Source organism: Pan troglodytes, chromosome 14 (assembly GCF_028858775.2).
Source record: "Pan troglodytes isolate AG18354 chromosome 14, NHGRI_mPanTro3-v2.0_pri, whole genome shotgun sequence".
NCBI classification, from domain to species: Eukaryota; Metazoa; Chordata; class Mammalia; order Primates; family Hominidae; genus Pan; species Pan troglodytes.
The window spans coordinates 66326333-66352202 of NC_072412.2; the positions used below are offsets into that span (position 1 = coordinate 66326333).

Below are 25870 nucleotides of genomic sequence, written 5' to 3' on the forward strand. Positions count from 1 at the left end.
AGAGTGGCACATTGGTTACATTTGATGAACCTACATCAACACATTCTAATCACCTCAAATGCACAGATTACATTAGGGTTCACTCTTGGTGTTGTACATTCTATGGTTTGGACAAACGTATAATGACACACACCATTATAGGATCACACAGAGTAGTTTCACTTCTCTAAAAACCCTGTGGACTTGAGTGAGGAGGTGCCAAGATGGCTCACTAGAAGCAGCTAGTGTGCGCCTCTCACAGAGAGGAGATAGAGTGGTGTTTAAACACCAGCTCTTCAACTGGATGGTCCAGGAGGGCAGGTTGGAATTCATCAAGAAAGCAACATGACCCATGGAGAACAGAGAACAAGGAGACAGGGCAGCCACCCACCTGGGATTGGCTCAGAGCCAAGGGAGGCCCCCACTGCTGGGAAACCGTGAGTGAATGAGAGTCCTTGGGGACCCATGCTTCTACCATGACCCTTTGCAATCCTAGGCAGAGGAGATCCCCCCGACCCTCTCCCCTGGGTGTTTTTAGACTGACACTGAGAGCTGCAGTGGAGTCTGGGCAGAGCCACCCAGGCCCATGTAGATCCCCAAGGGCTTGGACTCCTGAGCACCCTGGCGCCAGTTGCCATAGCTCTGCCAACAAGGGAGGCCAGACTCTCTCTCATGTCCCAGAGTAGAGGCTGCATCCACAGTGCTGAGAAGCAGAAGGGCTGCAGGCCTCACCTCCACTATAGCTCTCCAGGCAAAACCCACTGGCTTGGGGCCTCAGCACAGCCACCTCACCCTGCCTGAGTCTTGGGCTGGGAACAGCTTTGCATTTCTCTGGGACAGAGCTCCCAGGGTTAACAGACAAGCCCGCCATTTTAGCCACTGCCACAGCCCCTGACCCTACTGCCTTCAGGCTGGACAGGGAGTGAAGAGCTAAAGGATTTGACGGTGGGCCTCCTGCACAGTACAGCTAGCTGCCTTATGAAAAATTGACGAGTCTACTCTCCACAAGGTCTCTGTCCCTGCTACTCCACACTGGGCGGGGCTTCCGGATCTGGGCCCCTAGCACAGCCGCCCTGCCTCTGCTTGATCACTTCTGCGGTGGCTGTGCATTTCTCTGGAAAAAGGAAATCTCAGAGACGAGCCACAGGCTCTCTGCCATTGCCACTGCATGGAGTCCACCCTTGCTGCCCTCGGGCTGGGGAAGCAATAGAGCCTGAGTGCTTTACTCGTACCTCCAGCACACTACAGCCACTATACAGAGTGGAACCCAGTCTCTCTTCCCTGTGAACTCCCACCCCACTGCCCTTCACCAGGCAGGGCCTCCTAGCTCAGGCCTCGAGTGCAGCCACTGCACCTGCGGCTGAACATTCCCATTAGCAGCAGCTCTGCATTTCTCTGGGTTGGAGCTCCCGGGGCAACCAAAAGCCTCTCTGCCATTGCCACTGCCAGTGGTACTGCCCTTGCTGCTGTAGGGCTGGGGAAGGCACCAAGATCCTGAATGCTTTACTAGACCTCCAGGAGGCTGCAGCTGCCCTAGGGAGAGGTCATTTTGTCTTCCCTGCAAATCCCCCTCTTCCTCTGCTCATAACCAGGCAGGGCCCTCCGGCTTGGGCCTGCGATGCAGCCCCCACCCTGGGTCGATCACTTTGATTGCCAGTGGATCTGTGTTTCTTTGGGGTGAAGCCCTAAGAGACAAGTGAAAGCCCCCCTTGCCCTTGTTGCCAGAAGCTGGGGAGGGAACAAAAAGTCTGAGCTCACCCCAGGGCTGTGGTGCAGTCCGGGAGTGTTAAGCCAAGATTTGCAGCCAGCACTAGGTGAGAGAGGAGCGCCACACTCTGAAAGGACTGAGAGGGAGCAAGACTGTAAGCCCTGGATATACAGTGGGGCCATGGGGGATGGAGAGAGGGAGGCAAGGGTTGAAAACTATCTATTGGGTATTATGCTGATTACCTGGGTCACAAAATTATCTGTACACCAAATCCCGCAACATGCAACAGACTGACACATGTATTCCCTGAACCTAAAATAAAAGTTGGAAAGAAATAAAAATAAAAATTCTCTGTGCCCTGCCTAGTCATCCCTCTCTCCCCTCCACCCTGACAACCATTGATCTTTTTTTATTTTTACATTTTTAAGTTGGGAATCCATTTTAAAATAGATTTTGTGTTTTAGAGCAGTTTTACATTCACAGCAAAATTGAGCAGAAGGTACAGAGATTTCCCATATATGCCTTACCACTGATCTTTTTTTACTGTCGTCGTGGTTTTGCCTTTTTCAGAATGTCATATACTTGGAATCACATAGCAAGTAGCCTTTTCAGATTGTCTTCTTCCACTTAATAATATGTGTTTAAAGTTTCTCCATGTCTTTTCATGGCTTGATAGCTCATTTATTTGTAATGATGAATAGTATTCCATTGCCAAATGTACCACAGTTTATTCACCTGTTGATGGTGTAATTTTGTTTAACCTTGTAATACTAGCTCCTAATACACTGCTTGGCACATAGAAGATGTACAGTACATTTTCTTTATGCTTTTTTTTTTTTAAGATGGAGTCTTGCTCTGTTGCCCAGGCTGGAGTGCAGTGACGCGATCTCGGCTCACTGCAAGCTCTGCTTCCTGGGTTCATGCCATTCTCCTGCCTCAGCCTCCCGAGTAGCTGGGACTACAGGTGCCCGGCATCACACCCGGCTAATTTTTTTTGTATTTTTAGTAGAGACGGGGTTTCACCGAGTTAGCCAAGATGGTCTCGATCTCCTGACCTCGTGATCCACCCGCCTCAGCCTCCCAAAGTTGTGGGATTACAGGTGTGAGCCACTGCGCCCGGCCTATGCTTTTTTTTAAAAAAAAATATTTTCAAACTTTTATTTTAGATTCAGGGGGTACATGGGCAGGTTTGTTACCTGGGTATATTGTATGATGCTGAGGTTTGGGGTATAATTAAGTCTATCAGCCATGTACTGAGCATAGTACCTAATAGTTGCCCCTCTTCCTCCCTCCCTCCTCCCCCCACCTCTAGTAGTCCCCAGTGTCTATTTTTGCCATCTTTATGTCCATGAGTACTCAATGCTTAGCTACCACTTATAAGTGAGAACATGTGGTATTTGGTTTTCTGTTCTCATAGTTATTCACTTTGGATGATGGCCTCCAGCTACAACTAAGGTGCTGCAAAGAACATGATTACATTTTTTCCCTTTACTTTTCTTTTTTTGTTTTTTGAGATGGAGTCTTGCTCTGTCACTCAGGCTGGAGGGTAGTGGCACGATCTCAGCTCACTGCAACCTCTGCCTCCCAGGTTCAAGCAATTCTCTGCCTCAGATTCCCGAATAGCTGGGATTACAGGTGGCTGCCACCATGCCCGGCTAATTTTTGTATTTTTAGTAGAGACAGGGTTTCACCATTTTGGCCAGGCTGGTCTTGAACTCCTGACCTCGTGATCCACCTGCCTCAGACTCCCAAAGTGCTGGGATTACAGGTGTGAGCCACGGCACCTGATCATGATTTCATTTTTTATGGCTGCATAGTATTTCATGGTGCATATATACCACATTTCCTTTATTCAGTGCACCATTGACTGGCACCCAGGTTAATTCCTATGTCTTGGGTATGGTGAATAGCGCTGTAGTGAACATATGAATGCATGTGTTTTTTTGTAGAACAATTTATTTTGTTTTCCAGGGTCAAGTTGTAGCTCTGTTTTAAGTTCTTTGAAAATCTCCTGTTTTCCATAGTGGCTGAACTAATTTACATTCCCACCAACAGCATATAAAGGTTTCACTTTCTCTGCAGCCTCACCAACATCTGTTGTTTTTTGACTTTTTTATAATAGCCATTCCAACTAGTATAAGATGGCATCTCATTGTGGATTTGATTTGAATTTCTCTGATTATTAGTGATGATAGGCATTTTACCATGTTTCTTGGCCACATATATGTCTTCTTTCAAGAAGTGTGCACTCATGTCTTTCACCTATTTTTAAAGGGGGTTGTTTTCTGCTTGTCGAATTTTTTAAGTTCATTATAGATTGTGGATGTTAGACTTTTGTCAGATGCATAGTTTGCAAATATTTTCTCCAATTTTATAGGTTATCTGTTTACTCTGTTGATAGTCTCTTTTGCTGTGCAGAAGCTCTTTAATTAGGTTTCACTTGTCAATTTTTGTTTTTGTTGCAATTTCTTTTTTGGACTTAGTCATAAATTCTTCCCTAAGGCTTATATCCATTTCCTAGGTTTTCTTCCAGGATTCTTATAGTTTGATGTCTTATGTTTAAATCCTTAATCCATCTTGAGTAAAATTTTATATATGGTGAAAGATAGGAGTCCAGTTTCATTCTGCATATGGCTTGCCAACTATCCCAGCACCATTTATTGAATAGGCAGTCCTTTCCCTGCTGCTTATTTTTGTCAGATTTGTCGAAGATCAGGTGGCTGTAGGTGTGTGGCTTTGTTTCTGGGTTTTCTATTATTTTTCACTGGTCTATGTGTGTGCTTTTGTACCAGTGCCATGCTCTTTTTGTTGCAATAGTCTTATAGTATAGTTTTATTTCAGGTAATGTGATGCCACCAGCTTTGTTCTTTTTGCTTAAAATTGCCTTGGCTATTTAGGCTTTTTTTGGTTTGTTTTATATGCATTTTAAAATAGTTTTTTCTAGTTTTGTGAAAAATTAAGTTGGTAAGTGGTTGGAATAGCAATGAATCTGTAGATTGCCTTGGGCAGTATGGCCATTTTGATATGATTTTGATGCGACATTGATTTGATATGATATTTTGATATGATATTGATTTAATGATATTTTGATATGATACTGATTTTTTCCAATTCATGAATGTGGGATGTTTTTCCATTTGTTTCGTCATGTATGATTTCTTTGAACAGTGTTTTGTAGTTCTTGTAAAGATCTTTCACCTCCTTGGTTAGGTGTATTCTTAGGTATTTTATTTTATTTTTTGAGGCTACTGTAAGTGCTATTGCATTCTTGATTTGCCTGTTAGCTTGAACATAATGTTCAAGTGGTGTATAGAAATGATACTGATTTTTTTTACACTTATGTTATATCCTGAAACTACTGAGATCAGGAGCCTTTGGTGGAGGCTGTAGGGTTTTCTAGGTATAGAATCATATCGTCAGTAAAGGGAGATGGTTTAACATCTTAGAATTTCTTTTATCTCTTTATCTTGCCTGACTGGTCTGGCTAGCATCTCCAGTACTATGTTGAATTAGGAGTAGGAAGAGTAGGTATCCTTGTCCTGTTTCAGTTCTCAAAAGGAATGCTTCCAGTTTTTGCCTTTTCAGTATGGTGCTGGCTGAGAGTTTGTCATAGACGGCTCTTATTATTTTGAGGTATGTTCCTTCAATGCCTAGTTTCTTGTGGGTTTTTTTTTTAATTATAAAGTGATGTTGTATTTCATTGGAAGCTTTTTCTATGTCTATTGAGATGATCATATCATTTTCATTGTTAATACTGTTTATGTGGTGAGTCACATTTACTAATTGCCTTGTATCCCAGGAATTAAGCCTACTTGGTCATGGTGAATTAACACTTTGATGTGCTGCTGGATTTGGTTTGCTAGTATTTTGTTTAGGAGTTTTTGTGTCTATATTTATTAGGGTTTTCTTTTTTCCTGTGTTTTGTCACTTGGGTGATGCAAGCTTCATAGAATGAGTTGACGAATCTCTCCTCCTCAAATTTTTTTTTTAATAGTTTCAGTAGAATTGGTACCAGCTCTTCTTTGCATGTCTGGTAGAATTTGGCTGTGAAACCATCCGGTCCAGGAGTTTATTTTTTGATTGGTAGTTTCATTTATTTATTTATTATGGATTCAATCTTGGAACTCAATATTGGTCTGTTCGGGGTTTTAATTTTTTCCTGATTTAATCTTGGGAGATTGTGTTTTCAGGAATTTATTTATTTCCTCCAGATTTTCTAGTTTATATGCATAGTTTATATCCACCTTCCCATTCTGTGCCTTTTAAGTGTGATCATAATAGTCTCTGAGAATCTTTTGTATTTCTGTGGAATTGGTTGTAATATTACCTTGTCATTTCTGATTGTGATTATTTGGATCATTTTTTCTTTGTTAATCTAGCTAGTGGTCTATTAATCTTGTTTATCCTTTCAAAGAACCAGCTTTTGGCTTTGTCGATTATTTACATGGATTTTTGGGTCTCAATTTTGTTCAATTCTTTTCTGATTTTAATTATCATTTTTTTTGATTCTGCTAGCCCTGGGGCTAGTTTGTTCTTGTTTTTCTAGTTCCTCTAGGTGTGATGTTGGATCATTAATCTGAGATTTTTCTAACTTTTTGATGTAGGCATTTAGTCCTATAAACTTTCCTCCTAACACTGCCTTTGCTGCATCCCAGAGATTTTGTTACGTTGTGTCTCTATTTTCACTTATTTCAAATAAGTTTTTGATATCTGACTTAATTTTGTTGTTTACTCAAAAGTTATTTAGGACAAGCTGTTTCATTTCCATGTAATTTTGTGGTTTTGAGGGATCCTCTTAGTATTTATTTATTTTTATTTTTATTCCACTGTGGCCTGAGAGTATGGTAGATATGATTTCAATTTGTTTTTGGAATTTGAGATTTGCTTTATGGCAGAGCACGTGGTTGATCTTGGAATATGTTCTGGTGCAGATGAGAAGAATGTATATTCTGTTGTTGATGGGCGGAGTGTTCTGTAGATATTTATTAGGTCCAATTTGTCAAATTTAAGGTAATAATTTCTTGGTTTTCTGCCTTGATGATCTGCCTAACACTGCCACTGGGGTGTTAAAGTCCCCCACTATTATTGTGTGGCTGTCTACTTATTTTTGTAGATTTAGAAGTATTTGTTTTACAAATCTGGGTTCTCCAGTGTTGGGTGCATATATATGATAGTAAGTCTTCTTGATGAATTGAACCCTTTAGCATTACATAATTACAAAATACTTCTTTGTCCTTTTTTACTTTGTTGGTATAAAGTCTGTTTTATCCAATATAAGAATAGTGACCCTTGCTGTTTTTATGTTTTCTGTTTACATGGCAGATCTTTTTCCAACCCTTTACTTTGAGCTTGTGGGTGTCATTATGTGTGAAACGGGTCTCTTGAAGACAGAAGATAGATAAGTCTTTTTTTTTTCCCCCCCACCTTCCCACTCTGTGCCTTTTAAGTGAGGCATTCAGATTATTTACTTTCAAGGTTAATATTGATATGTGAGGTTTTGAGCCTATCGTGCAGTTGCTAGATGGTTGCTTTGTAGTTTCTATTGTGTGGTTGCTTGATAGGGGGTGTGGGCTATGTACTTTAAGTATGTTTTTGTAGTAGCAGGTATTGTTCTTTCATTTCCATGTGTAGAACCACTTAAGGATCTCTTATAAGGCTGGTCTAGTGACAATGAATTCCCTTAGTGCTTGCTTGCCTTGAAAAGATTTTATTTCCCCTTTACTTATGAAGCTTAGTTTGATGGGATATGAAATTCTTGGTTGAAATTTTTTTTTTTTTTAAAGAATGCTGAAAATTGACCCCCAGTCTATCCTGGTTTGTAAGGTTTCTGCTAAGAGGTCAGCTATTAGCCCAGTGGAGCTTTCTTTGTATGTAATGTGACCTTTTTCTGTAGCTGCTTTTAAGATTTTTCCTTTAGCATTGCCTATTTTTTTTTTTTTTTTTTTGAGATGAAGTCTTGCCCTGTCACTCAGCCTAGAGTGCAGTGGTGCCATCTCGGTTCACTGCAACCTCCACCTCCCGGGTACGAGAGAGTCTCCTCAGCCTCCCGAGTAGCTGGGATTACAGGCGCCTGCCACCATGCCTAGGTAATTTTTGTGCTTTTAGTAGAGACAGGGTTTCACCATGTTGGCCAGGCTGGTCTTGAACTCCTGACCTAAAGTAATCCACCTGCCTCGGCATCCCAAAGTGCTGGGATGACAGGCATAAGCCACCATGCCGAGCCCTTAGCATTGCCTTTAAACAGCATGGGGATGACATGTATTTGTGATGTTCATTTTCTATAGTATCTTTCAGGTGTTCTCTGGATTTCTTGTATCTGGCTGTCTACTTCTCTATCAAGATTAGGAATTAAAAAAAAGTTGTTCCTCAAGTGTGTTTTCCAGGTTTTTTTTTTTCCTTCATCTCTCTCAGGAATGCCAATAATTTGCAGTTTTGGTCACTTTACATAATTCCATATTTCTTGAAGATGTTTTTTATTTGTTAATGTCCTTTTCTTTAGTTTTATCTGACTAGTTTAGTTTGAAAGATTGTTGTTCAAGCTCTAAAATTTTTATTTTGCATGGTTCAGTCTATTGATAAAACTTTCAATTGAATTTTGAAATTACCTGAATGTATTAATTCTAGAAGCTCTGATTGATTTATTTTAAAGATATGTATCTCTTCCTTCATTTCCTGGATTGCTTTCAAAGTTTTTTTGTGATGATTTTCAGTTTTCTCTTGGATCTCATTGAGATTCCTTGCAATCCATGATTTTCATTCTTTATCTGTCATTTCTGAGTTTCCATTTTGGTTAGGGACCATTGCTGGAAAGCTAGTGTGATCCTTTGGTATCATTACATTCATATTTTTCATAGTGCCAGAATTCTTGCACTGGTTCTTTCTCATCTGGAGATGCTGGCACTTCTGATTTAAAAAAAAAAAAAAAAGATTTATTTTTTGCAGGTAGGATTAAAAAAAAAAGATTTTTGTGCAGGTAGGATTTTTGTTTTTCTTTCTTTCCCTATAAAATTGTTATTTTCTTTCCTTTCTCCCTCCCTACCTAGTGTGTGTGACTTTAATGTTGAGTAGGGTCTTTTGGCTTTGCTTCCATCGCCCTATGCACTTCTGTCAGTAGGTTTTTATTGGGGTATGCAGTTCGACCTATAAACCAGTGGATGCATGGTGCTTATGGGTAAGAGCTGGCCACGGCCAATGTGGCTGGGTATATACTTGATCCTTATTTACTGGGAGAAGCTCTCTGTTGCCTCAGGCAATGAATGGGCTGATTCATGAAGTGCACAGTTGTCTGAACTCCATCCTCAGTCCTGGGGTATAGTGGGGCAGATGAGCAGATCTAGTCTGGGCAGGTTTGTTACAGGTTCCCTGATGGCAAGCACCAGCCCCAGCACTGAGGGAGAATCCAGTGGGCAGCCACCAAGCACCCAGAGGTATGCCTAGGTGTGGAGCTGGGAAACTTCCTCAGCTTTAATTTCTTTGCATGGGGATGGGGGATGGCCTAAACTCCTAATCTAGGAGAGTGGGTGCTCCAGATGCCTGAAAATCTGCCAGGCCATGTAGTGGAGAGGTGCCCCCTGGCACCAGGATCTCTGCACAAGAAAGGTGGGACAGCTGAGGCTGCTGTTCCAGGTGAGTGGTTGCTCCAAATGCCTGGAAATCTGCCTGAGCATGGAGCAGAGAAGGCCCCCCCTGCACCCAGATCTCTGCACAGGAATGATGGGGTGGCTCAGGCTGCCAATCTGGGCAAGCAGGTACTTTGAATGCTTGGAGATCTCCCCTGGTGTGGAGCAGAGAGGGATATCTGCACTACAATCCATGCCCAGAAAGGGTGGGGCAGCACAGCTTGCTGATCCAGGTGGGTGGGTGCTTTGAATGCCTGGAGATCTATCTGCCTGGCGTGAAATGGAGAGGTGCCCCCTGTAAAGGATCTCTGTACAGGAAAGATAGGGTGATTCAGGCCACTATTCCATGTGAGTGGTTGTCCACATGCCTGGTGATCTGCCTCCGTGTGGAGCAGAGAGGGTCCCAGTGCACCATGATCTATGCACAGGAAAGGTTGGGTGGCTCAGGTTGCTGATCCAGGTGAGGGGGTGCTTTGACCTGGAGATCTGCCTGGTTATGGAGCAGAAGAGCCCTGCTGCACCCTGGTCTATGTCTATGATGGGTGGTGTGGCTCAGGCTGCTGGTCTGGGCAAGCAGGTCCTCTGAACACCTGGTTTTCTGCCTGAGGGTCGAGAAGAGATGACCCTGCTACACAATAATCTCAGAGGAGCAGGCTGGGGCACCCAGAAATGACACGTGAAGATCAGTTTCACGTTGCTAAGCTGGTCCTGGCTGTAAGTCTTGTCATCCAGGGGAAACTGCCGCTGTAGCAGCTCTCCTCCTGCTCCAGGACTACAATGGTTGAGAACACAGTTCCGGTGTAGCTACTGCTCAGGCACTTTCCACAGTTCTGACTGTGGAGGCCCCTACCTTGCTCCAGAGCAGATGCTCCAATCTCTGGCTCAAGACTAAAATGCCCCTGCAGCCACACTGCCAGGTTACCAAACAATGGAGGTCTTTGTAAATGCCCAGATTAAAAATGGCAACCTACATTTTTAATGCAGTGTTCCGTGTCTGGGAAAATGCCTGCAGCTATTCCTGGTGTCTTTCCCTTACAGCATCTCCAAGTGTCTCCCCAAGTTAGCTCTAGGGCTTGGGAGAAACAAAGTGCTGCCCCTCAGCCTGGGCTGCTCAGATCCTCAGTGGAAAGGTGAGTCACCGAGGGAGGCTCTCTGCCTCCCTTGCATACTGGAGCTTCACTCTTATCAGCTAGTTGCCATCACAGGGGCTATTTGCCATTCTCCGCTGCAGGATCTAAGATGTCCTTCATGATTGTGGTAGATTCCCGTTTTCCTTATTAAATTAAAGCTCACAGATTTGATTTTATGCACTATTTTGCTATTTCCAAGTGGTAGAGGCGTGCTAAAAACCTCTAATCCACCATCTGGAAAGAAGGACCCAATTTTCCTTCTTTATTCTTATCATGCAATTATTCTCTCTCTGAATAATGTGTCTCCAGCAAATTGTCTGGTCTGATAGTAAATCGAAACCAAATTTCTGGGAATTTTAGATTCTTCCATCTGCCCTCTAACTCTCACTCTCTCAAATATACCTCTTGACTGTCTCTTGAATTAATCCTTTCTGGTCACTGTCATTGATCTGACTCAGGCTTCATTAACTTCTCCCAAATTCATATATTAGTTTCCTGACTAATCTTTCTGACTCCAATGCATAATCTGCTCCTAAAACACATACCTTATTATGTTGATCTCTTGCTCAAAATATTCAGCAGATTAAAGTTTAAAGTTATTTATATGCATTCACATTTTTTCAAGATTTTACTCTTACAGTGTGCACAGCCTCCTGTTCAGCATCTTTTTATAAACTTCCAACTTCTATTTTGTGTGCTCCCACAGCTCTGAATTATTTGAAGTATGAAAAGCAAGGTGTGTCTGTTTGTCAAATTCAAGAGCTTTTATGTGAGTCCTAAACTGTTCTCTGCTGTAGTGTCAGTTTCCTCCCACCTTATTCTGGATATGTTTGAAATAATGGATTAATTCGATTATTGATCCTGTATTTCAGAGATGAATTAGACATAAATCAAAGAAAAATGTGGAGCTCTTGAAACCTGAGATTGATGGTGTTGGCTTCTATATTTCTACATTTGATAGCTGGGTGCTGTTTCATTAGGGCCAGGGTAGAAGATAAAATTCCTATAAATTCATGGAAGCTTTGTGGTTGGTACCTAGAGAAGTACTGTGTAAGTCCTCCAGATTCTGCAGTGGAAAGCAACAAACACTTAAGAATTGGATGGATCAGTCTTTCAAATGAAGGACTTTGCTTTAATATGCTTGTATCACTTACCTCCCATTATTACCCACAATCCTGATGTCAGATTTTTATTTTTGTTTAAGTGAAGCAAAAAAGAACTTTTGGAAAAAGTACATTTACAAAAGACCAAGGAAACAGAATTCTCTCTATGTAAAGAAGAGTGAGTTTTTCACATTCTGTGAGCTCTCACTTTGAGCATTGCATACACACATACACACACACACGCATGCACACACACACATCATGAAATATAAGAAGGTTTAGAACAATATTAAAAATTAAATGTATGAGGTAATGCAGAGTGAAGGGAAGAATGTCAACCTACTTCTGAACAGACAGTGTAAACTTTTTGTGTAATAGTTGCATACCCTAGTAACTAAAGGATCTGATATAATGAGATACAGCTGAGCTTTGGGAAATTTTATCAACCATTTGATTTCAAGTGATTTCATTCTATCCTTAACTTGCAGCACTGGGCTTTGATATTGAAATAGGAAGAGAACACTGAATCAGATATTTTTTTTCTTGTACTTGCCATTTCAAAGAACTTTACAATTATTATTGCCTTCCCAAGAAGTAGGTAGAATTAAAGTGCTTTGATTTTTTTGTTGTTAGAGTGTGAGAAATCCTAACATGACAAATGACTTGGAGGTTAGAATAGAGCAAATCAGGACCAGAACAATGTTTAAAATTTATTGATTTCAAAGATTGTAGTCACTCAACTGATCTATTTTCAGTTCAGAAAATAGTGGGATGTTACACTTTGTAATACTAAGCTCTGTATGGTTGAAGTTAAAGCCCAGTAAGTCCATTTTACCAGGAGTCAGGAATTTTGAGTTCTAATCCTTGCTACAACTCTTAATTTTAGTTAACACTAATATTTCTGGAATTCAGTTGTATTATCTGTAAAATAAAACAATTCAGATGAATTTGACTAGAGTGAGGAGACTGCTTCATATGACTTCCTAACCTCAGGGTTTTTCAGTCAATGTTTCTTATTGAGGTATAAAAGACCATGTTCCAGAGATGGCACCTCACAGAGACATGAAATTGATAGGATTTAATATTCATATTCTTCTCAACAGACCTTTTATTTAAATAGGCAAAATAGATACTCTCTTTTACAAAGGGGACACTGGGGCACTCAGTGGAGTGCCTTTGTTCAGTACCATAGCTACTCACCTCCATTCAGAATGCCTTCTTTCATGAACCTGCTGGGGAATTGTTGTTTTTTAGTTTATTAATATTATTAAATAACCACTGTCTTTAAAGTCTTATAATTTCTCAAACATATTGCTTTCTTTCCATACCAAATTAAGTATCATATTTTAGGACAGAATTATAAATTCCAAGTGAAAACACTTCTACAGAGTTAACAACAAACTCTGATTAATATTAGCTAATTCATCAAACATTTACTATTCTAGGTTGATTTTATATATATATATATAAATTCATTTAATTCTCATAACAGTTCTTTGAGGGTAGGTTCCATTATCATCTCATCTCCACTGGTGAAGAAACAGATGCATTCTGAGTTTAGTAATCTATCTATGGTCGATCAGCTAGTTATGGCCAGAGCCAGGATTTGGAAAGCTGGTTTCGAAATCCAAATTCTTGACTAGTTTACTAAATTGTTGGACCATACATTCTAAATACAACTGGCATTCTAAGCCATGTTGATATGGGCATATAACCTATAGAAAGGAACAGAAATATAGAATATACACATGTGCTTTAGAATCTTATTAGATAAATGTGCAGAGGAAGATTATATTTAGGGCAAATGCATAACAAGGGTGGGACTCTCAATGATTTGGGATTCACAGCAAGAGTTAAGAGTTTTATGTCTATCTTTGTTTGCTTAAAGCAAACTGAAATTCCATTTTGACTTTATTTTCTTCAAGAGCCAACTACTTTACACATATAAAGTTCCAACTGAATAGCAAAGCAGCATCGAGATTCGATAGCTGTCTTCCTCTGTAAAAAGAAAAGAACGAGAATCAGTCTAGCTATTGCATCTTAGGAATTACTTCTGTGAAGAAGCCTTCCATGATTCTCCTAGTCTGAGCCAGACAGCCCTCTGTGCTTCCATGGCAACTCACACTTTCTTCTGCCTTGACCCTACACAGGGTCCTGTAATCACCTGTGAGCTTGTCTGTCTTCTTCACTGGTCTGACAGACCTTTCAAGATCAGGGATTTTCTTATCCATCTTTGCAGATTTCTGCCCAGCAGATGCTTTGTACTTAATAGATATTCAGTAGGCATTTGCTAAAGTAAAATAAAGGTGTCTTCAAACTAGCTTAGGAAATATTCTGGAGAGACAATGTGTTATTTATTTTTTTATTCTACCCACGTCTGACTTTTAGTTCTTCTATGGAGTACCTACTTTATGCAAGCAAATACTTGTTCTCTATCTACCTATTATGTTTATATATTGTAGCTACTTAACATTTGTTGTTGATTGAATTACATCGGAATAGGTCCTTTAGATGTATTAGAGAATGGAAGTAGTTTAGTCAGTTTAGACTAGGCTGTGTTTGGTAACAAACCAACCTCTAAATTTCAGTGTCTTAACACATAAAGGTTATTTCTCAGTCATGCAGAATGGTCCAGTGGTGACTCTCAAACAGCAGCTCCTTTCCAAATGGCGACTGCAAGTTTCAGGCCTCTGGCAGCTTGTAGCTCTGCCATGGAAAACAGGAGGCTTCCAGATCACCATGACAGGAAAAGAGAGAGCTGGGCACTGGCTCCCAAATGCGTTGGTCTGAAAATGACACACTTTGCTTCTGCTCACAGCCCTTTGGCAAAAACTAGTCACCTGGTCCTGTCTACTGCAGGGGGGCAGGGGAGTGTGGGAGAGGAGAACCATAAATAGCCTGCCTGGAGGTAGAGAGAGTGAAGTAGGGTCTAACCATCAATACTGACATTTAGTTTTCGGTCTGGTGCGTTCATTTTTAGAAAGAGAAGCTAATTAATTTTTAAAAATAGTTAATACATTATTTCAAAGGAATTCATATAAAGATCAGAGAATACTACCCCACCCCCTTTATTGACAGGACCCAAATTAATAAATGGTTTTAAAAAAAGTTAGCAAATAAGAGAAACATCAAAATAATTTTTCAGCCCAAGATCTTTTCTTTAAAGATAATATTAATAAATCAATTGATAATACCCTTATTAATTCTTAGCCCCCAGTGAAGTTTCTGTCCAAGCAGAGATTCCTGACCTCTCTGATTTTCAAAGTCCTGGGAGAGTTAGGCAAAAAGAGGCATATCCATGGGTAAGTGCTGTCAAAATAACTTGGTCACTGCTTCTCCCTTGAGGTGACCTGCCTTCCTTTTTTGTACCTGAGAAAATTGCCAGTAAAAATGACTGATTGAAGCTTTAACTTTTTCATTTGGAGTGCTGAGAGGTGAGCTTTCTTAACTCTAGAATACAAATATTAAAGCAGCCCACAAAAAGCTCTTCTGACACAGTGTAAGATATCAGGATGAAAGAATTGATAAGCTCTAATTCTTTTTATTTGTTGTATCTTCTATCAATTATCTAGTGGATCTGGAATGGCCTAAGCCTTGCTATATCAAGCTTTTCTAGAGACAGATTCTAATCTGCATGCTTATGGTTAAAGGAGGCATTGTAATATGGCAAATGACCAAGAAAGCACCCTCAGCCTGTTTCTTCAGGAGTGTCAGAGTTCTCAGGACATCACGGGGAAGCACAGGTCTGGGTTCATCAAGTCATTTAACTTCCTAGAGTATATGGATGAACTGTATTTCCAAGATCTCAGTGGGATTATGTCCCTGAATTGTGAGCAGCAATGGCAATTAGGAGAGGATGTATTTAAGAATTCCCTTTTCTCCATAGCCTCATCAGCATCTGTTGTTTTTTGACTTTTTATTAACAGCCCTTCTGGCTGGTGTGAGATAGTATCGCAGGAACAGAAAACCAAACACTGGACATTCTCACTTATAAGTGGGAGCTAATCACTGAGCACACATGGACATAAATGTGGGAACAACTGACACTGTGTACCTCTAAAGGGTGCAGGCAGGGATGGGTCAAAAAACTACGTATTAGGTACTATGCTTACTACTTGAGTGATGGGATCCATACTCCAAACCTCAACATTATGCAATATTCCCATCTAACAAATCTGTATATGTACCCTCTGTATCTAAAATAAAAGTTTGAATAAATTGTAAAAATATTTTATTTTTATAAATGAGGGGGTGCTCTGGCACCCCAGTGAGTCAGTTGAGTGCACTGACTGATGGGGGCCTTGCCATCCTTAGGATGTGGCTTCCAAGACCACATTGGCCATCAGTATCTAGCTGGAAAAAGGAGAAATAGCATAGAAGATGGCAGCTGAGCGGCTTTTATGGGCCTGGCTTGCCAATCATCGGCCAGAATTCATTCACACGCCACATCTTCCCATAAGGAAGGCTGGCAAATGTGGCCAAGGGTGTGCCAGGAAGAAGACAACTAGCAGGCTTATTTAATTTCTACAGCAGCTCTATGACCAGAGACTGCTATGATACTCACTTTATAGGTGAGTAAACTGAGTAGCCAAAAAATTTCTTTGCTAAAGATCTGCTTGAAAGTGGCAGAGCCTGGAAGTGAACCCGAGTCGTCTTACCAGAGCTGGGCTTAACCACACTCTGCAACATCCTTTCTTTACACAATGCAGTATATTATATGCACTGTGCTCCACTTTGTTTCTTTTCGCCTTAAGAATATTTAGTGGTGATTGTTCAATCCTAGTACAGTTGACTTTCCTTATCCACTAGGGTAAGTTCCAAGACTCCCAGTGGATGCCTGAAACCATGGATAGTACAGAATACTGTATGTGTTATGCACAAATTTCTTTTTCTTTCTTCACAGTGTCATAGATTTGTTCTTACCATGTATCTTAGCAACTGCAGCATGTGATTTTTTTTCTTAAGTTGAGGGCTTTCACCTTTTTACTGAAAGGAAGCACTATGACTTCTTTTTGGCACATCCGGTTAGCCGGTATTCCTACTCTTACACTTTGGTGCCATTATTAAGTAAAATAAGGCTTACTTGAACCAAGCACTGTAATATCAAGATAGTTGATTTGATAGCCCAGAGGGTTTCTAAGTGACTAGTGGGCAGGGAGCATTAACAGCGTGGGTACTCTGGACAAAGGGATGATTCATGTCCTGGGTGGAAGAGGGACCATGCAAGATTTCACAATGCTACTCAGAATGCTTTGTGATTTAAGAATTATGAATTGTTTATTTCTGCAATTTTCTATGTAATGTTTTCAGATCATGGTTGGCTATGGGTAGCTGAATCTGCAGAAAGCAAAACTGGACAAGTGGGGACTGTTGTACACATAAGGCTGTTTCTTGACAGCTATTTATTACTCAATTATAGAAATCATAATTAACTACTCTTACCATGACTATTATTTTGTTTCTATCTTTCCCCCATTATAATCTGTAACACAGAGAATATCCCCCAAAATTTGCATCTTCACACGTTGAGTGTAAGAAGACAAATAATTTTCACATGAAGACAAATTTTTAGAATTAAAATTGCTTGGATAAATGGTATATATATAATTACTTTTGATAGACATTTTCAAATTTCCTTAACGAGATCATTTTTTACAACAAAAAGTACCATTTATACACCTATGAACAAAGTATACAAATTTCCCTACACTCACACCACACACAGGTTTTCAGCTTTTTTGATTTTTGCTAAATTTTAAGTAAAAACGGAATTTGATAGTCTTAATTTTTTATCTTAATACAATACATCTTTGAGGAGTCCGGCTCCTGCTAAAAAACCTTTGTGTGATTTTTCAGACCTGACCATAGGCAATTTAAAAGGCTTTGCCTGGCAGGCCTCCTGGAGGAAGCTGCCCTCCCCACACAGACTTAGTGCATAGCCCCTGCACAGCAGCCTCTGTGAGGACTTGCAGTTAAGGACCTAGGAACCCTTGGCCTACCATGCCCTTATGCAAAGCTGCCTTTCTAGCTCAGGCTCTTTCATTCAGAAGCCTCTTTATCTGGGGGTTTCGCTGAGACATTCCTCACGTGTCTCTGTTGATATCTCCTTTTGGGCAAGTGGGGTATGGGGAGATTTGAAGACACTTTTCTCCACTCTGACTCAGTACTACAGTACCCAGTACTTTTCCATACTTCATCATTGCCCTCCTTTAGCTCTGAGTCCATAAAGCTGCAGGAGCCTTTTTTGGGGGGCTTCCTCTGTGCTGATCCACTTTCCTCTACTGACACTGTTCCATGGAAGGAAATGAGCCAGGAGGAGCCAATGTTTTCTCTGGCTTAGTCTCTTTGCAGGAAGTAATTAAAAAGCTTCACTGTAACTTTCATTTTGGCTTATTGTTTGCATTGGCTACCCTGACATCTGGCAGCTGAGCTGAGCTCCTGACAATGTTAAAATGTCTACATACATGTAAATTTATTGCAGCTTTTCTGTCTTTTTAGTGATAGTTCATATCTTTTGCTTACTGTTTTTTTGGGATATTATTCAATATTTTCTTTTCCATTTAAAGATTTATGTATTAAGAAAATTAATCATTTACCTATATGTAATATTTTTGTTTTGGCCAATTTTTCATTTGTCTTTTGATTTTAATTATAGTGTTTTTTTTTTCTATGAATTAAATTCTTAAAAATTGTGGTTGAATTTATGATTCTCATAAGAATGCCTGTTTTTCTTTTTTGGGTCAGGTTAAGAAAAAGGTTTTTTTCACTGAGATTATAAGACATCTCTATCTGTATTTTCTTTGTACAATTAAATCTTTGTGTTATTTGCAATTTTGTTGTAAAAAGGGTAAGATAATTCAATTGCAGTTTTCTTTATGGCTATTCAATTATCCCAACATCATTTAGTGAATAATTTGTTTTCCTCCATTCTTATAAAATGTCACCTTTTTGATATAAAGAATTCCTATATGTACTTGAGTTTATTTCTAGTTAGTCCATAGATCTGTACTTTTACAATTTATTACTGCAGATTTAAATTTACTGTGGATTTAAACATGTTTTACTGTCATATTGTAGACATTCCTTTTATTTAAAAATTTCTTGGCTGATTTATTTTTATACAGGTGTTTTAAAAATCAGCTTGAGAAGTTAATAAGCCTATTTTTCTAGAGATCACATACATTCATATATATGTTTCATATTCATATATGTATGTATACACACATTTATATACATATATACATATGTATACACACATACACATATGTATGCATGCATAAACATGCACATACATATACATATGCATGTATGTATATATGCATGAATACATATACGTATGCATGCATGTATATATACACATATGTATGTGTTTGTGTATATATGTATATGTATGTATAAACACATGTATGTATATATACATATACACGTATATATACATATACACACGTATATATACATATACACACGTATATATACATATACACACGTATATATACATATACACACGTATATATACATATACACGTATATACATGTATACACGTATGTATATGTATATATACGTGTATACACGTATACGTACATATATACAGGTATATGTGCATATACACGTATATGTGCATATATACACGTATATGTACATATACATGTATGTGCATATATACACGTGTATGTACATATACACGTATATGTGCATATATACACGTGTATGTACATATACACGTATGTGCATATATACACGTATATGTGCATATACACGTATATGTGCATATATACACATATATGTGCATATACACACGTATATGTGCATATACACGTATATGTGCATATATACATATATGTGCATATATACATGTATATGTGCATATATACATATATGTGCATATATACATGTATATGTACATATATACGTATATGTGCATATATACACATTATGAATATATATGTATAAACATAAACATAGGGAGAATTGTTTCTTTTCACCCTAGAACAAGTTATACTTTTATTTGAGTATTTAGTTTCTTCAGGTGCATTTAAAAGTATTCATCTAAATTTCTTTTTAAGCTTATAACACATTTGATCTTTTTTTACTGTTTTTTTTTATAGTTTCTAATTGCTTGTTATTATATATATATATATGTTACTTATGTTGTATATCAACTTTATTCACAGTCACATTAAAATAATTATTAAGAGGCTGTGAGTTTGGTGGTAAAGATCTCACAGGCCAGCACCAGACAACCTGGTTTTGAATCCCAGCCTTGACACATTCTGGTTGTTATTGTGAGGATTAAAGGGAATTCATGAAACATGCTTAGAATAGTACTTAATCAACTTAATCATTATCTCAGATAGCAGTATAAAAGTTTTCCTTGCTTCAGAAAAAGAATTTTGATGCTTTCCTGTTTCTATACTTGGAAAAAGTTCAAATAGAAGCTTTTCTTTTTGTTAATATAAAGATAAATAAGACACATTTCCTCCCCTTCAGGGAAATTGTTTTCTTGTTTGCCAACTCATTTGAATCTCTAAATTTTTTTTGATAAAAGAATAATTAGACTAAATTCATAAATGAGGAATCTGCTACTCAGGCTGGAAAAGTGTCTAAGCCAACATTTAAATCCAATTCCTCCTACTCTACAGACAACAATCAAGATTTAAACATGTTAGCACAGTAAGAGCAAAGCTTCAGGGACCTCTTTATTTGAAAATACATGTTCTTTTAACTAAAAAAAAAATTACTCTTCCACATTGATTGATTAATGGAATGTTTTCCTGTAATACACTTCAGTATAAAATGTATACAATGTACTTTACACTTAAGTTCAATTTATGGAATGCTCCAAAGAAAAGAAGAGCAAAAATAGTACTGTTGATTTTCACCCTTTGCTTTTGTGTCTTCCTTTGTATCTTTTCTCTATCATGCTCTTTTATAGTTCTGACCTATAGAATATCTGGCCTGGGTTACTACCAACCTTGTAAAATGGTTTCTTGGACTCTAGTTTTGTTCCTTCTCCACACAACCACTAGAGCAATATATTGCAAATTTGATCATGTTTTCTTTCCAGCCTGAAATCTTGCTGGAATGCTCTAGCAATACCAAGTGCTCAAGGTTGTCTTGAGCATACAAAGTACCTTTTCATCTTGTGAGTTTGGCCTCTTCACTGCCATACCCCATTTTCCTTCCTCTCACTTAAAAAACAAAAAAAATCTGTCTCACAATTTATTTTCTCCAGCGAGCTCTCTTTTTACTTCTGAGCCCGTAAGTGTTTGGGTGCTCCACTACAATGCACCCATCATATCTTCTCCATGCCTTCCTCTCTCATAGCACTTACAAATGTTCATCCTCATGTGCCTGCAGTGTCTTAGGATTGCTGGTACCTTGGACTTGTGACCATATCTTTATTTATCTTAATATCGCCAGTACCTTGCATTTGCTTCATACACAGGAGGTTCTCCAAAGATACTGGTTCAGTGAAAGAATAAGCAAATGCCACCCATTCCCCCTGGCCATCTTTTTAGAAAGTCTGTTAAGAAAGCATTTTTTACTGGGAAAATTTTGAGAAGATTAGGCCAAAGACCTAAATCCGGGAGTCCTGGCTATTAATCCCAGTTCTGTCTTTAACTCACTCTGGAGCCCTGGCCTATCTCTGCAGGTCTGTGGATACATAAGTCTCCAGGTAGATTCGGGGCCTATATTAGCACAGTATTGAGGTAAAATTAAGCCTCTTAAATCTCAGATTTTGGAAACTCAACCCTGCCTTACCTCACAGCAGACCCATCCTTACCCTCTATAATCCCCTCCTTTAACATTGTTTTCCTGGACATTTCCATTAGGATTTTTGAGCAACTGACTTAACATAGAAGGTGTGGCAGGCTTATATCTGGAAATGTGTAGATGATAAGTTCGAAACTGGTATTAAGTCACATACACACCGATTGCCCTTGCATTAGCTCTGTGGCTATCCTGCCTCCTTTCCCAGATGTTAAGAATAAAACACTGGTTGGTAATTAGTGAAGGAAAGGAAAAGCTGCCCCTTTAGCAAAATAATATTGAGGAGGTATGCCAGCAGGGGGTTATCTTTCCCACTACAGGATTGCTTGGTTATTTTTGGGGTATTTGGTGGCCTCCAAGTCCAGACCACCGTGGAAAATCCAGAGCACCCCTTCTGCCTAAGCAGTGAGGGACCCAGAGGGAGAAAGGACTGATTAAACATCCTGTCTGAAGACCATCTAAAAGAGAACAGGGGGCATAGGATTGGAGCGAATGACTTGGGGGGCAGGAGAAAGTCTTGAGGAGAGGGAGTCTCTTTTCATCAAGGGGGAGCTTGCAGGCCCCATGCCATAAGTAGGATTGTGACTTCTTTGCAGGGAATCCCTAGATCTCTGCTCCCCTTGTAGGCTCTGTATTGCTTAACCTGCAGTAAATAACCACCTGAACATTTTTAAAGATTCTATATGTATTCTTCATGGCTTAAAGAGGAAGTAGTTGCCGTTTTCTTTCCCTTCTCCAGCTGATGTCTAGATTACTTCACAGTGGAAGGCAGGATGGTGAAACATCCTGCATGGGACCTCATCACACCACAGTAGACAGACCATTCTTGTTGCTGTCATGACATTGCTCCCTTCTACAATAAGAGGTTTAGTGCCCAGGTAACACAATGGGCACCAGCAGAAGGCTGGCAACCACAGGATTTTTTTTTTTTTTTTTAAGACAGAGTCTTGCTCTGTCGCCCAGGCTGGAGTGCAGTGGCATGATCTCAGCTCACTGCAACCTCTACCTCCTGGGTTCAAGTGATTCTCCAGGCTTAGTCTCCTGAGTAGCTGGGATTACAGGTGTGCACTACCACCCCCGGCTAATTTTTTGTATTTTTAGTAGAGACAGGCTTTCACCATGTTGGCGAGGCTGGTCTCAAGCTCCTGGCCTCACGTGATCCACCCGCCTTGGCTTCCCAAAGTGCTGGGATTACAGGTGTGAGCCGCAGCACCCAGCCCATAGCACGGTTTTGATTCAACTTAAGAAATTAGCTACCTCCTCTCCCATCTTCCTCCTATGTTAAGCATTTGCAGCTGCTTCAGGCTTTAAAATTGTTATTTCATTAAATTATACTTTCATGTATTGTTATAGGAGATATAATAATATATTGCCATGACACAGCTATTTTATTGTTACAGAAGTTAGGAATATATAAAGAAAAAAAAACCAATAAAAAAGATAAAATCCTCTGGAACACTCAATTCCAGCTTCTTGTTTTTTACTTGAGATGAAGGAATGTTGAGGCTAATTTTTCTCTTTATGTCAATTTAAAGTATAGTTTTCCTAGGACAGTTTTCCTATTTCTTGATCATAGGATCTACAGTGACTACGATAACCAAGTGCTACAAAAACGCTGTGACAGGGAATCTGAACAATAGAGATTTGAGGGAAACAAAGCACTTTCGACAAAGGTCCTGCTGCTTGTCTTCAGCTCGGTACCAATTAGAGCTTCACTGGAGGTGAAAAGTGAGTGTCTGAGAATCTTAATTCAGCCTTTTTTGATGTTTAGACAGAACCTACACACAGCTTCTACCATCTTCCAACTGCCATGAATCTGTTGTTTCTTTCCTTCTATTTTCCCTTTTCTTGATATTGCTTGTAGCTAATGAATATCTTAAAGCAAACACTTTTATAACTACCACCCAGGCCAAGAGATAGAACTTTGCCAGCCACCCCAAAAGCACCTTGGTGAGTCTTGTTTCTGTTATAATCACTCCTATCAGAGTAAACAGCATCCTGACTTTTATAGTAATGGTATCCTTGCGTTTTATTTTTTTAGTTTTGTCACCCATGAGTGTGCCCTTATACATTATATTTTAGTTGTTTCCATTTTAAAAATTGATGCTTTTAGATTTTCTTTTAATCTACTCATCCCCTCCCTCCGCCCATCATCTTATCCCCTTTTTTTTCCTTACAATTTACTCATTTAAAGACCCAGACAATCTGAACTGTCAGATTCCTATCGTTTGGATTTTGTTAACTGTGTATTCTTGGCTAAGTTATCCTGTTCTTTTCTCCTATTTCCTGAAAAATGGCAGCACCGTACAGAGGGTTAATCAGACTCATTTCGGCATTTTGGCAAGACTATAGGAGACATGTAAACATGTCTCTGTTTTTGTTGGCAAACATTAATACCCAATATATTGATCCATCAATTCGTTGAATGGAGGGCAGTACCAAATAGTGATATGCTATTTTTAAAAAATTATTACCAGAATTTAAAAATAAACAGATACTTTCCTTCATCTATTATGTGATTACCCAATGATATAGTCATATAGGAAAGGCAGAATAAATGCTTGATTCTTTCTCTTTATTTACCATCCTCTGAAGGTGATCAATTATTTTTTGATAATTAAATATTAATGAATAGATTTATTCACATTTGTTGATTTTAATCCATTGGCAATTATTTTCCTTATAGATGCTAAATTTTTCCATCTTTGGCCATTAGAAATCTCATAAAGTTGGCTTGCCCTATTGACATGTTTTTAGTAGTCATGACTTATTTTTTGACAAGGTATTTCAGGCTCACCTTGTACATATTCTGGCCCAGACATGGAAGCAGACATTTCTCCAGGAAGCCCTTGGTTCTTTTAACAGGAAGAGGCAATTCAAAACCACAGTCTTGTTGCTAATAATGCTATTCTAACATCAGAGTACTCCTCCTTTTGTTGTTTCTGAATGGTTATAGACAACGTTTTTGGTTATAGACAACGTTTTAGGTTATAGACAACTTTTGTGTTTCCTTAGAATTTATATGTTGAAATCCTATTCCCTAAGGTGATAGTATTAGGAGGTGATGATGCCTTTGGGAGGTGATTAGGTCACCCTAATCATTTAGGAAGGGAAGCCCTCATAAACAGGATTAGTGGCCTTAGAAAAGAGGTCCCAGGAGTACCCTAACCCCTTTCACCATGTGAAGACATAGTGAGAGGATGGTTTTCTATGAACCAGGAAGCAGGCCCTCATGAGACACTGGATCTGCCTTGATTTTGGACTTTTCAGCCTCCAGAATTGTGTGAAACAAATTTCTTTGTTCATAAGCCACCCAGTTAACAGTATTTTGTTACAGCAGCCCAAACAGCCTAAGACAAGTAGTATTCAAAACCTGGTGGCTTGCTTTCTGAGACTTCCTTCATCTATGTCCTTCTTTTACCTTTCATGTGGACATTGACTTTCCATCATCTCTCTTTTCCTTGTCCTATTCACTTTTTATTTTATTTTTTTAAAATTGACACTGTATTAGTTTGTTCTCACGCTGCTAATAAAGACATAACTGAGACTGAGTAATTATAAAGGAAAGAGGTTTAATTGACTCATAGTTCCACATGGCTGGGGAGGCCTCACAATCATGGTGGAAGGCAAGGAGGAGCAAAGGCGTGTCTTACACGGCAGCAGGCAAGAGGGTATGTGCAGGGGAACTCCTGTTTATAAAACCATCAGATTTCATGAGTCTTATTTAGTGCCATGGGGGCAGTATGGGGGAAACCACCCCCATGATTCAACTGTCTCCACCTTGGCGCCGCCATTGACACATGGGGATTATTACAATTCAAGGTGAGATTTGCGGGGGGACACAGCTAAACCATATCAGACACATAATAATTGTACATATTTTTTGGATAGGATGTTTCCATACATATAATGTATAGTGATCAGATCAGAGTAATAAGCGTATCCTTCATCTGAAACATTTAACATATAACACTGTTGGATGACTCTAGTTAAAAATAACATATAGTTTCAAATAGGAGGGTAATACTAGAGTCATCCAATGGTGTTATAGGACATTAGAGATTATTCCTCCTACCTAGCTATAATTTTGTATACTTTAACACATCTCTGCCTCTCTCTCCCTTCCTCTTCCCCTTCCCCTTCTCAGCCTCTAGTATCCTCTGTTCTACTTTATTCTTCTATGAGAGCAACTTTTTTTTTAACTTCAACATATGAGTAAGAACATGCAATATTTACCTTTCTGTTCCTGGTTTATTTCCCTTAACATAATGTCCTCCAGTTCCATCCATTTTGCAACCACTGACAGAATTTCATTCTTTTTTATGGCTAAATAATATTCCATTGTGTATATACCACATTTTCCTTATCCATTCATCTGTTGTTGGACACCTAGGTTGATTCCACATCTTGGCTATTATGAATAATGCTGCAATAAAAATGGGGATGCAGATGTCTTTTTGATATTCTGATTTCTTTTCTTTGGATGAATGCCCAGTAATGGTATTGCTGGGTCATGTGGTAGTCCTATTTCATTTTTTTTTTTTTTGAGACAGAGTCTT

General features: G+C 39.2%; 1 long non-coding RNA gene across 2 annotated transcripts in view; it reads left to right on the plus strand.

The window, feature by feature from the left end:
• Positions 1–25870, plus strand: part of LOC104001854 (uncharacterized) — a 159679-nt gene that overhangs the window by 44028 nt on the left and 89781 nt on the right. Inside the window, exon 2 of one of the 2 annotated variants that reach the window (XR_010150502.1) lies at positions 22888–23039. The exons of the other annotated variant lie outside the window; for it this stretch is intronic. This is a non-coding gene — a long non-coding RNA (uncharacterized LOC104001854). The remainder of the gene's footprint in view (positions 1–22887; positions 23040–25870) is intronic. 2 annotated transcript variants of the gene reach the window in all.